At 41.9% G+C, this 18,655-nt stretch overlaps 1 protein-coding gene across 2 annotated transcripts in view; it reads left to right on the top strand.

The window, feature by feature from the left end:
* SYN3 (synapsin III) overlaps positions 1-18,655 on the top strand; it is a 201,142-nt gene that overhangs the window by 132,409 nt on the left and 50,078 nt on the right. The gene's annotated exons all lie outside the window — the stretch shown is intronic.

Below are 18,655 nucleotides of genomic sequence, written 5' to 3' on the forward strand. Positions count from 1 at the left end.
GGGAAGTTTCCCTCCCTTCAGCCCTAAGGCCAGAGGAAGCCCCTAGCACGGGAGGTGGGTGGTGGGAACCCCGTGATAGAGCTGTCATCATAAGGGTATGCAGAGGTACACATCCAGTACAAGGCAGCTGGATAAACAGAGATAGGGGCTAACTGAGGAACCAGCCTTGGTTATCACCAGCCTGACAGTGGTGACGCTTGCTAGCTCATCCAGGGAAAACAGTCACATGCCCTGTGTAGAGGAGGAAAGTCATGAAGTGATGGAATATGGAGGAAAAAGGCCCTCAGGATAATCCTTCCAGAGAGCTGCTGGATATATGTAGCATAAGAGGTTAATACATCAAGAAAGACTAGTGGGCATGAGTGCTGTGAACTGGATAGTAATCTCTTGCGAAGACCTGTGTAGGCCACACAAGATGGCCGCCAACAGGGAAGTCCCTGCGCAGTCAAATGCTTAAGGTTAAAAATGAAATCCACAGGTATAGCAGGACTAGATTTAGGACCAGAGCAGTACACCTTTTTTTCAGATCAGGGCTTTGATGTAATAAAAAATATGTATAGTCCAGGGTTAATTAATGTAAGATAGTATAAGTACATCGTCTGTATAAAAGGCAGCCTTGTGTAGTTGTTCTCTCTTACACGTGGCTCTAGGAAACACATTCCCATGATCAGAAACATCTGCAGCACTGGTGTATTCCGAGAGGCTTCTCTCGAAGAAATGTAATTCCTTTACCAGTAGGTTCCTGATTTGGTATTCAGTAAACTATGCCATACATGGTAAACTAAATAAGCTTATTTGAAATGAAAAGCCCTTCAAGTTGTTTTGCACCATGTTTCATTTCCACCTCAGATTACTTCAGATTAAATCCTACCACGGATGGCAGAGAGAAATAACTAATAAGTCTGAGCATCAACAATAATACCAACTGTGTGCTCAAACAAGGATGCTCAGTATCCTGTGACAGTAAAAGCAGTTGACCCAGCCAGCTTAGCAACCAGAGGAACTTCTCAGTTACAACTTACTTCTGGCACTGTTCAGTCATACTGCACATGTACAGGATGTAGCTCAACCCTGCAGTTTCTCAGGTCTAGAGAGGAAAATGTATCTTTATAATTATGCAGTTGTGATGTAATAATTGCTAAGGATTTCTTTGGTCATCTCATATTACAAATTGATGCTTCCTCTGGTTTTCCTTACTGTCTACAACGGAAGAAGGAATCCACTCTCTCCTTACCACATGGATGTGTAATTACCCTTAACCTAACAGGAACCAAAAAGAAATTGAACCCTTAAAAGGAGTGGTGAGGAAGAGGTGAATTAATAAAAGGCCCTCTTATAAAAGCTCTGACCTGGATGTATGAGGTGGTTTTCATCTCTGACCTCCTGCTAACAGGCATGAACTGTAGGCATAGAGCTTGGATATGAAATACCTGAATCTAGAGCCATGCAGATTTGCATAGGGAATGTTTTTAGTTTGGCCCCACCTTTTCACACCAGAAAGACTTGCAGGCAAAGCAAAATTAAATGAATCAATTTAATTTGTTCATCTCTGGAACTCTTCCAGTTTATCTGGGGTGGGGGCAGAAAGCTGTTGTAATTAAACGTTATGACACAATGCTGAGCGATTTTTTCCTAGAAGAGGATGTTTTGAGTTAACAGGTTTGGACAACATAAGGTGAAGGTGGCCTTTTCCCACTAGTTTGTTTGGATCTGTAAACACCAGCTACCAGTAATTTTTACCAGTAAGTAAAAAAAAAAAAAAAGCTTCACTGTTTCTCCACCCCAGGCCTCATCCCTTCTCCTTAAACTGCACAATGAACATAAATTTCAGCTTCTGTAGGTGAAGAAAAAAGCAAAGTCAGAATGGGAAGGGAAAAGTAAGAGTTTTGGAGCTTCCACTACAACAGAGACACCCTGTCTTCCATGAATGCCTAATTCCCGTTTGAACATAGTCTTTCCTTTATCAACCCCATACTGTCACATACAGTCTTTTTGATGAATCAATATGAATGAACTTAGGAAACAATCCCCCAGTGCTGCTTTAGGGATGTCTAGTACTGGTAAAGCTCTGCTATCTTCTGGGCACTTCAGCACCAAGGTTGGAACAAAGGACTTCTAGGTGGGTTGAAAATCAGCTAGACCCTAAAACTAGTAAGGTAACAATAACCAAAGGCTTAGCACCTTCTCACAGCCAGTAATAAACGATGTACTCCAGAGGCTGATTCTGTGGTCCATATACTTCAATCTTCAATAACAACCTGGATAACACAGATGTGCACCCTCAGCATATCTGTGGAAGATGCAAAATTATGACAGTTGACTGACACAATGAACACCTTCAACTGAAAAGGATACCAAACACTCAAGGGTTGTGCCAACAGAAACCTCATGAAGTCAGGTGGAGAAAAATGAAAAGTTCTTTACCTGAGGTGGAATGACTCTGTGCATCCCTACATGCTGGGAGCAAACTGGTTGAGTAACAGCACTGCTGAAAACTAGTGGGAGGTTACACTGGATGTCAGACTGAAAGAGCTGATAGTACATTGTCACTGTAAGGCAGCTGTGTTCCACACTACATTAGAAGGAGTATAGCTGGAGAACTGAGGAACATAACTGGAAAGTTATTTTACCTGCTGTCAGTGGTGAGGCTGCATATGACATTCTGTCCAGTCTGGAGCCTCTCCATTGCAGAAGGATGTGAAGAACCTGGAGACTGTCCAGCAGAAGCTACCACAATAGTCAGAGGCCTGGAGCACATGAGCAGCAAGGGTATCTTGAGGCATCTTGGCTTGTTTAGGCAGGTGAAGGGAAGGTTAATCTAATAGACTACAACTACCTGAATGTTAATTACAAACATAACAGATCTATATTCTCCTCAGTAGCATCAGATGACACAACATGGAACAACAGCCACAAATTGTGGCCTAGGACATTGAGCTGGACATTAAGAAAAAATTTCTTATAAGGGTAGTGCAGCAGTGGAACAGATAGCCCACAGAGGTCATGGAACATCCCATTTAGGCAGTTTCCAGGACTCAGCTATTCAAAGTTAAGGCTGACCTAATGATGTGCTGGTGGTAGTATTTCTGTGAATACGTGGGTGGACTAGATGACTTCTGCAGCTGTTTCAGCCATGGTATCTATTGTTCTATGATTCTTACAGTCACTGGCCATTGGATTTGACAAGGGGATTTCCCAAAGTTCACTGTCCAGATAGATTCATGTCCTAGCACAGATTTTCTTCATTGCACGCCTGACAGCCATTTTTCCCCTAAAATATGGTTAGCAGCATTACAGTTAGATTTCCTCAAGCCCAGCAACATGATTCTCATTTATTTTGCTGGCTATAGGTTGGCTATTGATCATGTTTAGGTAGAACTTGAGTTTGAGATGTGTGCGCATTAGGGTTAATGTTGGGATCAGCTGCACAATCAACTTCTTTTCTTTAATTGGTTCTTGGTCAGAGAGCACCTCACTAGGCAGTAACACAGGATTTTAGAAGCTTACACTTAAGCCAGGTCTTGATAGCAAGCTCAGATCCATTCTCGATGGTCACAGACACCTTTTGGATTTTTTGTTTGGTCCTGAGAAGCTATAAAGACATTTTCAGGGGTATCCAGCCACAATGAAGAGATGTTGCCCACAAAATCCTGAACCAAAGGCCAATTGGCTTTAAATAATACTTCATCACCTAAGACATCTCTGAAAGCCCATGCTTAAGCCCCAGATGTATATACCATACCTATGAGACAAAATGTACTTATTCAGATGAAAGGAATACAAGAAGCATCCCTTGCTCTGACAGCTAAAATGCTGATGCTGTCCTCTTTTTACCAGTCTAGTCTCTGTCACAGAGTAGTATCCTGTGAGAATCCTGGCTATGTATGCAGAACAATGACAAACAGCCAGCTATCTCCAAATCTGGTAACAGCCAGATCACAGCTCACATTTCAGTCAATGACACTTTAGTGGGAAAGGCTGAGTGGTACCAAGGCAAAACCCAAACCCAAAGTGTTGCATTTTTACAAAGAATGCAATAGTTTTATTCCACTGTTTATGAATAATGAATCACAAGGACTCAGAGAATTACTAGCTAATTTGTAATAATATTTGTGAATCAGAAGAACAGTCTTGTGGTTAAGGCTGGACTGACATTGAGGATGTCTGGGTCCAATTCCTAGTCTAGCATAGATTTTCCTTTGTAAGCATTGGCAGGCTGCTCAAGCTCTCATCCTCAGTTCCTTGCCTGTAATTTTTTTCCTTTCTTTGACTTTTTGGCTGTCTCATTTGCTATAGTGCTCAAGTATTTTTGTATTTCTGTACTGAAATCCAGAAAAGTACAGTATAACACGTATGATGTAACAAACTATGCTTTGAGCTGCAAATATCTCTAAAACAGCCTACAGACTGGATGTGTCCACTCCAGCCAGCTAACAAACATGTATTTGAAGAAACCAGCCTTGACAAGTGAATGGATAGCAAACGCAGAGACTAAATTCAAAAGTAACTGTTTAAAATAAATTCTGTTAAATGCCTGCTGCTACTTTTATCATTGAAACCACTACCAGCACAGACACCTTTACTACCATTTCATGCAAACCCATTTCAAGTGATGGTACAGGTTTCCATTGGTGTTAGTATCACCTGCACTTTAGCAAAAAACCCAAGTATTTGCTTTTTTAATGACCACCAAATGTGAAACAGGAATTTTATGTCTGACATTTTAAAATACTCTTTACAAATTGCAACATCCAAATGCTTATCGGTGATGCTTTGCAGGGCTGATACCTCCAAATTTCAACATAGAAAATAGTTTTAAAATTAAGCCTACTGCTGATTAGGTTGCTTTCTAGCCTGAAATTTTCAGAGGTTGATTGAAATGTCAAGAAGAGACAAATGTGGACATAATTATCTCTATCTTACTGCCTAATTTCAGAAGATCTGTCTTGGCACCAGTTGGTCTAGATTGAAAGAAATAAAATCAAGTATAAGCAGGTTACATTTTATTCGCTTGGCTCTTTGGACCCTAGACTGGAAACACATGTATTCCAGGGTATTAGAACTAAAAACTTATTTTTTCTTCTACCAAGCAGAGTTCTGCATCCTTACAGGCATGTTAGAAGCTGTCCCCAAAAAGTAAAACACAAATATAAATACGGAAATGGGATTTAATTCATAAACAATGCCAGACTCATGCATATGCCTGTAATCAGAGAACGAGGTTATCAACAGAAGTGGGTAAAAAGATGCTGAGAGAAAGAGACTGACAAAAAAAGGCTATGTTTTCCTATCAGAAATGCAATAATTGGGGTAAAATACATCATACAGGACATATCAGTTTTCACATTAAGCAAGAAAAGACAATGTCCACTAAGTCCAGCAATGCAATCAGGTGAACCTGCTTTTTCTCCTCATTGCAAATAATATTTGTGCAAGCCAGGCATCTTTCATTCTTAACTGGGTGAAGCCACAGGTTGGAGTTAGTGGAACAGTGTCTATTCTGGGAAATAGCATGAGCTGGAAAAGTCTTGAACAGTACAAAATGACAGCAGGACCAGAGAACCCAGTGGAGCTTTGCCCTCTACAGAAGATAATAATAACTGAGTGGAAAATAGCTGCATATGTGTTAGCTCTGCCTGCAACACTGAGAACAATACTGTGCTGTGCACTTGTCTGAACACTGGTCATTGTGCCCAGCAAATTGCAGCTCTTCATTATATTCAAGTTTGAATGCAGTACTGCTACCAGATTCAGAAGTCTGCTTTTCACATAGCTCTGCCTGTGTAGCTATATACCACAAATCCTGAGGGACAAAGGAGCAATCTCCTAGGGAAGTTTTTCAAAATCAGTAGCAGGAGGTGATGGGCTCAATGAGTTTCCTAGGACTTGCTGTAGCAGGGTGAGGAAGGCTTACAGAGCCTTTGGCCGAGCATGCTGAACTCTGAAAAAGCCTACGGATAACAGGGCTTCTGGAGTTTCCCAAAATTTACAAAAATCTGTGAGGTCCTACCAGTTGGCCACTCACTTTTCTAGATCTTATGAGCTGATGAGGATTTTTTTTTCCCCTGAAGTCTCTGCAAGCTATTAAGAACATAAATATTCCTTGAAAGTACCATTCTCCCTATTGTTTAGTTACATTCATAAGTAAAGCAGATTCTCGGAACAAAGAATCAGTTTGAAAAGAAGCTAAGATTGTATAATCCTCCTGCATGATTCTAGGCTGGCAGCAACATGGTACAGCTCAATTTCTACGGCTCTAACAAACACCAGCTGAATCTCCCACCTCAAAACGTGGGAAAACAAGAACTGATGGGCTCATCTGAGAGCTCAGCCTCCCTGCTGCCATATAGTAAATCTAATGACTTACCAAAACAGCACATTGTTGAAGAAATGGAAGCCAGTAAAATTAAACAGAATAATGTACTGTAAGAACAATGTAGTGTAAGGATAGATAAATCGATTTGCCCTTTCCTATAACACAACCATAATTTCAAGCCCTCTCAGGTTTTGGTGAAGCAGCTGCTAGTGTTGCTTTAGAGACACATGCTTGCAGTTTCTGCTGGCCTGTGCCTGAGACTGTCAGAGCTGGGTAGCAAGGCCTGACCCTAGCTTCAGCAGACCACATAGCATGACCAAACCACTTCTACCGGTCACTCTTAGCCTATTAGCCATCCCTACAAGCTATTGCTGCTGGCCACCTGCATTGACTTTGACAGCCATTTCTATTCTTCAGTAACATCTGTGTTTTAACAAGCTTAGGGACACATACATAGAAACATTCAGGTTGGAAAAGAATTTGAGGTCAAGTCCAACCATTACCCCAGGACTGCAAAGTCCATCACTAAATCATGTATCTAAAGACTCTAGGGATGGTGATTCCAGTACCTCCCTGGGCAGCCTGTTCCAACGCTTCAACACCCTTTCAGTGAAAAATTTTTTCCTAACATCCAATCTAAACCTGCCCTGGCATAACTTGAAGCCATTTCTTCTTGTCCTGTCACTAGTTATCTGGGAGAACCTGCCCACAACCTCCTTTCAGATAGTTGTAGAAAGCAATAAGATCCCCCCCAAAGTCTCTTCTTCAGACTAAACAACCCCAGTTCCCTCAGCTGCTCCTCAAAAGACTCATATATATGCCATTCTGTCCAAAGAAAGATTTTTTTTAGACAGCATGTTCTAATCCATCTTTTAGATTGGATTTTCATTGCCCAAGACTACCAGCTATTGCCTAAGGTGAGGGTGTTCCAGCTCCTCCTGTGAACGTTCAGGTACCACAGGTTTGCCCAGCTTATCACACATAATTAAAAGCTATAACATCCCTTCCTTCTTTATTAGATTTTTTAAAAAAAACACATAACTACTGTCATGATGAAAGCTAGTGTGCCAACTGAACAGACTCAGGCTTACCAATTAGTCCCTTTCAGTTGCTTCCCAAGATGGTGAGAGCAGACACGGCGCCCATGAGACCCCCCCTTCTCAGCACATGGGTCACCATCCCCACCAAACTTCAGCTATTCAGCTCACAAATGAAAGCCTGGTTCAATAGCTACAAGCTGGCTGTTGTTGGTATTGCTTACAATGTCTATAAAACAGTAAACGTCTTCCTGTTAATCTCCATCATGGAACGTAATGACAGCAGTTACATTGCGTGACACTCGCTTGTTGGGAAACGGGCAGAGAACATGCAGTGCCTTCCACAAAGCTTATACACAGCTTCTGTGCTTGTACCAGCTTTCAGAAACCACTCACCAAGGCTAGCTTCAAGCACGAGACCTTACCTCTGTCATTCCTAGGCTGATCATTTTTGTTGCCCACTTGATTTTAAGACAGATTCCTCAGATATCAGAACATCACTGAAGACACAGAAATACCATAAAAGTCCAAGACAGGCGACAGCCTCACCCAGCTAATGACCAGCCATCAGAAATCAGCCTCTGTCAAAGCAGCATTGTTTTGACTCAGACTCTGAAGTACATTGTGGCAGTCTGGTCAGGGGCAGGCCCTCATCCTGCCTTGAACATAAACATGCATGAGGGTTCTGTTACCACATGTTTTGGGAAGTATCAACAGCTCTCAGCAGGCAAGAGGAAAGAGATGACTGAGAGGTTGCTGGCATGCTGCTTAAGCTGATGTCATTCTTCCATCCCGACCAGAGCTGTGGGTGCACACACTTGGTCACACACACAGAGCTACCAGTGACTAAACTTTTCTTATGGCTAAAAAACTACATTAGTTATTTTTGGCTAGAGAGTTCTCTCTCCCTGTCAGACTTGCTGCATTGCTTTCTGGCTCCAGCTGACAAGGCAGCTGCTCCCTCCAGAGTGCCCAACATCCAAACACAAGGCTAAATCTGTCAGGGAGCAGCAAAAGCAGGGCTTCTCCTTCAAGGGAGGTGAGTCAGGAGCCAAGGGGAGAACCTTGCCGGCCAGGTCTCGATCCTACAGTGCTGGAGAGAGGTGAGCAGGACAGGCCCAGAGGTGATGTCCAGGTCTAACCAAAAGTGCAGGTCAAAATGTAGTATAATTGGTAATGTGACAGGTCTGAGGTCAACCCAGGAAGACAATCAGTAGGCCAGAAATAGGATCAGGTCCAGTAACCATGAAGCAGGTCCATAGTCACAGAAATCAAGCCAGGAAGCCAATCCATGTGTTGAGATCCAGTTCCATGGGCTTCATAGCCAGGCAGGGGCATGGCTGTAGATGTACAGAAGATCAGCACTCCTACAGTATAGCTCAAGCAAAGCATAAATGGCCAGGGTTGAGCTTAAATAGAGCTCCTAGGCCCATGGGTGTGGGCCTCAGCTGAGGCATCAGGGTCATTAGGGCCATTAATGAGATCAAGGCTCTGACAAAACCAGAAGTTCCATGTAGTCTGGGATCATTTTATATTTACATACGGCCTTCCATGTGTTGACTCCCTATCCACATGGTAACTGACATCTCTCTTTCAACATGATCCACCCTTCACCTAATCATATGTTACTCCTATCCCTCAATGGGATGATTTTTCCTCTCCAAATCTAGTTGTAGAGACCCCATCAGCTTCACTTTCCACAATTTTCTAGTCTTTTTTTGTGACTCATATTAGACTTGCAAATGCTCGGGGATAAGTTGCTGGTTTGTCTAATTGAGACAGGTTTCTCCCTAGTGTAGGCTCAAAGGAGATAAACCTGAATTTATGTCATGCTGCAGTTATATATTTTACTATATTACATTTTCTCTTGTGTGTCCTATGGCAGACATATCAGCTAATAAACTGAGGAACACGGTCAGGCTGAAAACTCTAGGTTTCTTTGGAAATACCAGAACCAGGACTGATTGTGAACTTTATTTGCTTCCCTTATGCTTTTGCATCTACATGCCAGTCCTTGATTACTGGATCACATACTGTGGGTTTTTTTCACAAGTTTTCTGCATCATTTAATACCCAGTTCTGACCAAAAGAGCTGTTACCCACTCAGCATTTTTTGTCCAGTATTCTCACACTATTCTAATGCTGTCCTGAGGCAAGAATTATTGTTTTACCCATAGGCACTTCAGTGGTTTTCACCACTGAAGTTTCACAAACGATAATCAGTGCACATTCAAAACATCTTTTCTAGCTACGGTGAGATTATCAGCCCCATTTTATAGATGTAAAATAGAACTAGTAAGAGATTAAATTCAAATGTAAGTACTGTATTTGAGTGTCTTAAGTGAGCTACCTTAGATCTTGTTTTTTTCTGTCTGTGTAGCACTATTTAGTATTTTATATAATCATAGAGAAGTCTCCTCTGACTTCAGCTGGAACCGTGACTGCCTAGAACATGGATTAGTAAAGATAATGTCTGTTAGGTCACATAGTCTGACTTCTTGTATTTTACAGACCTATATGCATTTCACTCAGTTATCCCTGTAATTAGTCCAATAATTCAGAATTGTCCAAAGTATAAAGCAAATAGTCTAGGAAGGCAGTTAGTCTCAATCTGAAGACCTCAAGAGATAGAGCTGATGATTTGTTTGAGTTGATATTTGAGGGGTAATTAATTACTCTCACTGGTAAAGCTTTATTCCAAATTCCTCGTTGGAATCTGCCTAGCTTCAGCTACAGACATAGGTTCTTAATTTACTTTTCTTCAGTAGATTAAAGATTCTTTTTACAGCTGGTATTTACTCCTCAGGAACATAATTGTAACTTGCATTCAAGTCACATGTCAAAAAGTTTGGTGGGCAACTCAAGGACAGACATGTTCTTCAGCTCTTAAATAATTTCAGTTGCTCTTTTCCTTGCCAATTTTTAAGTCTTTCTTCTTTTTTTATGTGTAAACACCAGTCCAAAATGTCATTCTCAAGAGTTAATTGCAGCAGAATTGAAAAATTTTCAAGTCAGTTTCCAGTGTTTCAAACTAAGAAGGCAAAAAATTGAGGGATACAACATTAATTCCTATAGAGAAGTGCGATGTAAAGGATTTTCTCAGAAATTCATCTGACTTTTTGGCACAGTTAAGGACAGAATCCAATTCACTAAGATGCCGTTCAGCTACCTTGATCATCAAAGTGCTCTTTCTTTTTCTGCTACTCCCTGACTCATAATTTATGCATTTTCCAACTTTCGGAAGAAATGAAGCAGGGGTCCTGCAAACAGCCTCCTCCTGAAGTCCAGATTTAGCCTCAGAGCTGGTCTACCTGGTGGACCCTTCTGAATGGACCTGTGGAAAAAATAATTCACAGTCATGTATTTAAAGACTGATTCATAATGGTTATGTACAAGGAAGGAAAATGAAGGTTGTGTTTCCTAAAGTTTGGGTGCTTAACTTTTTGACCTTAATAAAGTTATTTTCATATGATATATGGGCATGGCGATTCCTAAGTTTACCACAAAGCAAACTGGAAAATAAAATATTCCCTCTGGCAGCTGTGTATTGGCACACGCATGACTCACCAAGGTTGGCACTTTGACCCGCACTTCATGAAGAGCAGGCATGTGTTCACATTCATCACCTGTGGCTGTACAGACGTCTTTGCAAATATTTTTCATTGAGAGAGAACGGGTAACACTCAGGATATTTAAAATCTACTTTGAGCTCTGAAGGGAAAAGGTCACAGTGGAGATAGGCTTTCCTTCTCCATTGTCTCCGCTTCATCTGTATTTTCATGCTGGGTCTGTTTTATGCTGGCTTCTTAGGCAAGTCCCACTCTCCTTATGTAGTTGGTTTTAACATCTGTCCTGTTCTTTCTTGTCCTAAACATCTTGCCCACTGAGTCCCAGTGTTTGCCACCAGTGCTACTGGCCTTGGCTGACTCATCCAGTGCCTTTATCCCTGGTGCTCTGTCCATGCTCTCTCCCCTCCCCGCTAATACCCTGACTTCCTGGTTATTTCTTCTCTCAGACTCCCTCCCCAGACACCTGCTTCATTCATAGTGTACCCCTTTATTTCAGAGTCTCTCTCCAGCCCAGCCCAGTTCTATGTTTGCACCTTGATCCCTGTGAGTATCTGCCTTCCATAAGATACTTGTCCACACCCCCCCTGCTCTTTCTTGGTCCGTAGCTCCTTGCCCAGCCATTCCTTGCCTTCCTTATTGCTGCACATCAGATCACATCTGTGCTGTCTCTCCACACAGACTTTTTGTCCCACTGGTCCCCGTATATTCTTCTCTTAGCTCCCATTCTTATTCTTACCTAGCCAGACCTTACTTCTAGTTTCTCGCTTCCATAGCAGTCTTCAATCCCAGTGTCATCTCCTGACTTTCCATTGCTCCCAGTCCAAATTCAGTCTTTCTTCCCAGGGCTGGTTCTTGCTTTTTCCATTTAAACCATGGCTTTCAGGTGCAGTGCTGTAGCCCTGACACTGACCCAGCACAGGAGCTGTGGTACACACACAGAAAGGAACAGATATGCAAAAATGTCACCATGCAGTAGCACATCCTGTCAGTTTTTAACGACCACAAATGGGTATCTGTCTGCATGACAACTTTTACCATGCTGTAAAAGTAATGTAGTTTATTTGCCTTTTATTGAAGGTTAGATTGCTGCAAATTACTCCCCGCCCCCTCCCCCCCCCCCCCCCCCCCCCCATTTATGCAGGGTAAGAATGAACAGTGAACAGGAATAATTGCTACATATCAGTTCACACAAAGTAATTTTCTTCACTGTATTTGTTTGTTCATGTTTCCACACCCATAGACTCCCATGTTTCAGTTCAGAACCTGCAGCACCCGAGACCTGCAATTGCAGAAGATCTCAGTAAGCCTCTGCACTTCAGCAACCCGCTCAGTGTAGATAGATGCTTTGATAGGCTTGGGGTAGATTTTTGGCAAGACTGCATTTAGCAGGTGCTAACTGCAGGAGGCACCAGAAATTTGAAACTTCAAATTTGGCCAAATTTTCATTAGGATGAAGAAATCCAAGGACTGCTACACTTCATTGGTTTTTTTCATAGCTGGACTTGTCAGTTTTCCAAAGAAGCAGTCACATGTATTCTTCACTATGGGCAAACCAACAATCTTTCCTTTGTTTGTGTATATGAGTCTATATGTGTAAGGGTATTCAGCCTCCTGGTTTACCTGAAATTCCTCACACGTTTTTCTTAAGGAAGGTATTTAAGGTGGAATACTCCACCTTGAATGGTCACCAGAAGGCAAATTTTTCAAAAGGTAGACTAGTATCTTATAATAAGTTACAGGCAATGTGAGTATCACCACTCCTCAGACAAGGCTGGAGTGTTACAAACTACTGTGATTGGCCACAGAAACCTGATGGCATGTCTGCATGGAACCTGCTCATAGAAGACATTGTTAAACATATATGCCGTTCAAAGTATACATATTTATGTAGTGCAGTCTGTTGGAAACCAAGAACAAATTGTAATTGCATCCATACAATCTCCAACAGAAACACTTGTCATCTAAGTAGTAATAATAACAACAACAACAACAACAACATGCCCAAGCATTACACATGTATGCAAGCCCAGGACTGTTTTCAGGCATGCATTTAGACAGACTAATATATATATTAGCCTAGCATAAAACTGGGCTAGGTGATAGGAAACACATGTTTCTTGGTACTTGTGTTTGCACAATGGTATAAAAAGAGTCCTGACATTCTATAGGTCTCTGGACAATTCTGCTATTGATGTGCTGTGACTCACTGCAAACAGCCCACCGTATGTTTCTGAATCGCTTCCTGCTCAAGAGGTTCCTCCGCTTCTTCCAGAGATTGTATGCTGGGGAGGAATCCAGCGGGCTAAAGCCCTGGAGACCCATTCTGAATGCTTTCCCTTTCCCTTCCTTTCTGTGCAGCTGAATGACTCAGAAGGGGATGACACCTTGAACCAATGTCACTATTCCCTTGCTGGGATGGGAGAAGACTATGGGGATTCCAGAAGGAAATTTAATTTTATGTTTTATTTTAAGGAGAACTCTTTTGTTTCACTGATTTACTTTTTGCTGTTGGCATTTTGAGGTTTACAGGTTTTTGAAGGGGAAGGGGTTTGGAAGTTAGAAACTATGCTGTGATAAAACAAAGGATGTTTCAGCTATTTTCAATACAATTACAATGCTTTTCTCTCTCCTCGAGAAGTATTAAGGCCCAGACCACAGAAATAGTCATTAGATACATGAGTACCACTGGGATTAATTAACTTTACAATTATTAATGCTTGTAACTAGTTGCATTGAGATTTATGGAGTATTCATAGGTGCTTCTCTTAGATTTGTGCTGTTGATTTGTTGGTATTCTGATAACTCAAGAGACTGCAGTCCTAGAAGAAGATAGCAGTTAGACCATTACAAAATTAAAAGTCTTGTGTGATTTGGAATATTGTAATAGTACTGCTTTGCATAAAAGTAATATTGATAAACTTTTAATGTATTTTCATGGGGAAGCAAATCTGCATTTAAGGGAAATGAAATCTTCTCCTACTATTCAAAACACTCCTGCTTCCATTTGGCATTTCCACTACAAGATGCTGTCTTGATGACTTTTTTCACAAAAAGCTAAGCCATTGTGATTTGCAGAAAACTTGCATTTCAAGTACTTTTTTGGTTGTTTTTCCAAAGTTATACTGGACTGGTATGTGATCTTTTGGCAAATCAGTATTGTGATGAAAGTGCAATCAGTTTCTGAGTAATTATTTTGACTTCAAGAGATCTTATCCTGAATGCCAGCTGATGCAGTACTTTCTCACCAAATGGCAGTAAACTATTCCTGAATGAGCTCCACCTCAGAAATGTTCAGAAAGCATTTAGAGCGATGTCTGAAGGAGGTGTGCTTCACTGGGGCCTGATCTTCTACTACCCATCAATGCATAACATGGGCTGGTGATCAAGGCCAGTTGCTGCTGCCACTTGCTTTTGGAAAGCCTTTTAAAAGTACAATTCTCCATATGCATCTTTGCCAGCAAAAATGTAATACAGAATGCCAGATACATGTACACAGCATAGTAACTAATAGTCTGTTTCTGAGCTACCCTGCGGAGTTGCATAGACCTCAAAATCCCCATCAGTGCAAAACTACCAGCAGTTACTGATAAGCACCTCTGAGTTAGTTTGTTCTTATTGTGCCATAATCTAGGATGCAGCTGCCTCAGCCAGCTCTGATCATCCCCTGCTTGAGACCTTCCTGAGCAAAATAACTGACCTTGTGATCTTCATCTCTCCACCACTTCCAAAAATTTAAGAAGTCATCTATGTTTTTAGAGACCAAATGTCCATTTGTTATGACAACCTCATGAATTCAAGGCTACTATTTCAGAATTTCAGATCTCACTAATGCTTGCAACTGGGATTTATTGGGGGGGGGCGGTGTTCAGGTTTTGGGTTTTGGGGCTTTTTTGCATAGATCATCTGCTTTGCTTTCATGTAGGAGCAAATGGTTCCAGGACCTTAGTTCTTAAAGGTTTGTTTTACCTCATCTGTTTCTTTGTAGATGTGCCAGGCTTTGGTGTCATCAGTTTCTAACACTGTAAGCATTGTTATTTCAGATTTTTGCTGAAGAGAATCTTTGTAGCTGACAAACCACTCATCTTCTGTACAATCCTGTAATTTAACAATGCTAAATGAAGGTCACAGTTAACCTCCTTACCCTTTTCCCGTGGGTGGTTTCTTATTTTGATATTGCTTTCTACCAACCTGTTGTATTGAGTATAAATTTGGACTGGTTATAAAATGTCTCCTGCTGTGTTCACCACAGACTGCTTAAACTTAGACCCACTAAACTACGGTGCTGTGTTAGCCATTAACTATGCCAGGTGACTAGTTCTAGCAAAAATGGATATGATCACCTTTATGAGTGATCTGCTAAGGCTCCCTCTGAAATAAATACCCCATTTCTCTGAAATAAAGGAATTTATGCCAGACTGCATCAGCTGACCAACTCTTCCCATGCCATGGGAGTTTTTACTTGACCGGCCTGTGCTTTCAGTATATATATGACAAGCCTTAACAGGTTCCCTTTCCCCTGGAAGATATCCTAAACTCTTTTTCAATTGTTTTGATCTTCTGCCTCTTTGGTGAGTTACATCTCTAATGAGATGAAGGGAGTGTCATGTTTTCATTCGTGGATAATTTTTTTCCCTTGGTGTGATTATAAATTGTACTTCTTCCAATTTGTTAATTGCCTGTGAGTTTAGTCACAACTCTAACAGCAATTAGCTCACCACAGTAAGCCCTGAGCTTCACCTATTTATGGTCAGTTGCATATGGTTTTGCTTTCCACGATAACATGCCCATTCCTGGCAACACGTCAGCTTGCACCAATATCCTTGTTCAAGGCACAGGCATTTCATTTGCTTTTGAGATGATAGTGCTTTAATCCTCTGCAGCACTGCACACCAGTCCCATGAAGAGTAATCTGAGGACATGGTGCTATTGTCCTCTTTGTCCATGCTGGAGAATCTCTTGGAAAGTAGGAAATTACTGTGTTTCTTGAAGGTTTTTCCAAATACCAGCCATTGTCCTGACTTGTGTCGTTTGTAGATCTATGTGCTGCTTTCTGAGGACAACAGCTCCATGCTCAATGTACCATACTGCTGCCAGTCTCTTGTCTTGTAACAGCCTACATCCTCTGCAGCATGATAGCACTCCCTGTCTTAGGTAGGTTTTAGTCTGAATTAGGTAACTTCCTTTGGCTGACAAATTTTATTGCCATTTCCCAAAAATAAATCCAGGAGATTCTGACTGCTTTTTCTCAGGTTCCAGACATGTTTTCTCTCTTCCTAGAGACTCAGCTCCTGAAAATCAAGGAGCTTGACTCTTCAGCCCCCTGACAACACCAAACTCTGCTGCATTTTTGCCCAGCTATTGTACTGTTTAATAACATATGGTTCACATGTTTCATTTTTATGTGAAAGCCAGTATTCTTCAAATTCCTGTAATATAGCATCCTGGTGAGCCTCATATGTCAAGCTTAATTCAAAACTATTAGAAGCATCCAGTACTTCAGCACTAGCTATTGTCAAAAATAAAGCCACCTCTGTTGTAGAAGCATTCAGCTGAAGAGTCACTTAGCATCATTTCCCACAATCACTGAGGGCCACATACTAGCAGTGGAGGCCAGAAGGACACAGGATGTCCACACTCCAAGCACAATCACCGCAGAGCACTGCCCAGCACCTTAGAGCAAACCAGGCTTCCTTTCCACCCCACTATGTGCTGATAGACAACAAAGCCCTGTCTAAACTTTCTCCACCTACCCTCCATACTCACAGAGAGCATCAGGTTCTGTACGGTGAGGGTTTCAGTGACTTCACTCTTCCAGTCAGAGCATTTTCTTTGCTTTTTTTACCTATGGGCACCAGGGCACTGCTCAAAATCAATTTAATTCAAGAGCTAGGATCCACCTAACCAAATGCAGACATGCATCCTGTAGATGTGTATTATGCAGGTGTGTATATTTGACCTGGTCACCAGCGCTGCCTTTATCGTCAGTGGGAAGAAATACAGATGTTGCTGGGGAGCAGCTGTTGTCAGCCTGAGGTACGTGTCTCAAATAGTTTAGACAAGTGAGGCACCAAAACTTCATATTTCTCTCCACTGATTTTAAAGATTGTCCAGACTGGCTGCTGCAGAGGTAAAAATGAGATTCATAGGTGTCTAATGTTAGGTGAGAAGTATCTCATTGAAGGAGTGTGACAGAGGCCTGCTTTGCTCAGTCTCTCATTCGCAGCTCTTCAGCAGGGAGTAACATAAACCTGGGTACAGGAGTGGGATCTATCTAGACCTTATAAAGGTCTTCAAGCTTTGATCATGGAAGAAAAGCAGAGTGCAACAGGACCAGTTTCTCCTGGAAGGGATGCAGTGGCTGCCAGGATGCAGCCACCAGGTTCCAGTTTACCAAGTTTCTGCCTCAAAGTGCAATCTTAGACATAACGCTGGGTGCATGAAATATTATTGACATTTCCCTGATACTCCTCACAGACAAAAACATGCATAAAATCGCCCCAGTGAAAATCAAAGCAGGGGTTGTGTCATGCTGGTAGCAATGTCACAGGAAGAGAGCGTTGTGCCTTTTCAACTCTGTAGACAAAAGCCAGGAGTCTGCCAAATTTTCTAGTTTCACTTTAACTGTGGGAAAAGAGTTGCAGAAGAGACCCCAAGATAGTAAAATCTGATCTACATACAAAACATGCACAGGGCAGAGCTGTGGTTGTTCAGCATGTGCTCTAGGCTAACTACACAAGCCTCCTAGCACAGCACTGAGCTCCAGCTCATATATTCTCATCCACAGGGGTAGTTACCTCAGGGTGAGTACTCTGTTGTCAGGGGTGGTGATGTTACTGTGATTTGTGAGGGGTGTAGTGTGCAGACATGCAGCTGTGCTTGCATCATGTGTTGCAAGAGTGGTTACCACAATTGCTGTTGACTTTTGACCTTCCCCATGAATCTGTGCTGACCAGGGCTACGTGGCCCTTGGCTGGTATGCAGCCCCTGCAAAATAATCTCTTGTTTGCCTGTGAACGCCATCCCTATTGATCAGTTTCCAGATGGCTTATATTGATTTAGCTTAATTCAATGCAAGTGTTTTGCATGTAGAAAAGGCTTCATGAATGTTCCCATGAGGTCTAAATCAGTTCCTCTGTCTCTCTTGCTCTTTAAATCCTATTGTCACTCATGTGTAGCTTTCTTACACTCACTACATGCCTATTCCTGGGGGGAGCAATTGCCAGGGACTTAATTTTAGAGAGGAATGCTCACCCTGCTGTCTGGGAATGAAGCCTGGCGTAGCCAACTTCAAAGACTAGACAGATTTGTTCTTGAGCTTAAAAGACATCTTCCCCTTGACTGGGATTTGCTATTGTATCTCTTTCACTCCCATCTTCCCTTCAGCGCGTGAGAGGGCTCAGGTGCTTTCCAGACTCCTTCCATCTTTGGACCATCTCAAATGCACATATTAGGTGCTTCTCAGCTCTGCCTCTTGCCCGCTGAACATCACTGAGCTGACTGAAGATGTGGTGGATTTGGCAGGATGTGTGATTAAAGAATCCATCGTTTGGCTCTTCTCTTTACAGACAGCCCTGGCACTCAGACAGCATAGAGCTAAAAGAAGGGTTATTTTTAATTCTAATAAACTAGCACAGAAGGAGAGAGTTCTTTGCCTCCTTCCTTCACTTCACAAAACAATTTTAGTCCTAACGAAGGACTTCACACCAGATATAATAAAGGGATGAACTGTTTTT

The sequence above is a fragment of the Falco peregrinus genome, chromosome 6 (assembly GCF_023634155.1).
Source record: "Falco peregrinus isolate bFalPer1 chromosome 6, bFalPer1.pri, whole genome shotgun sequence".
Classification (NCBI taxonomy): Eukaryota; Metazoa; Chordata; class Aves; order Falconiformes; family Falconidae; genus Falco; species Falco peregrinus.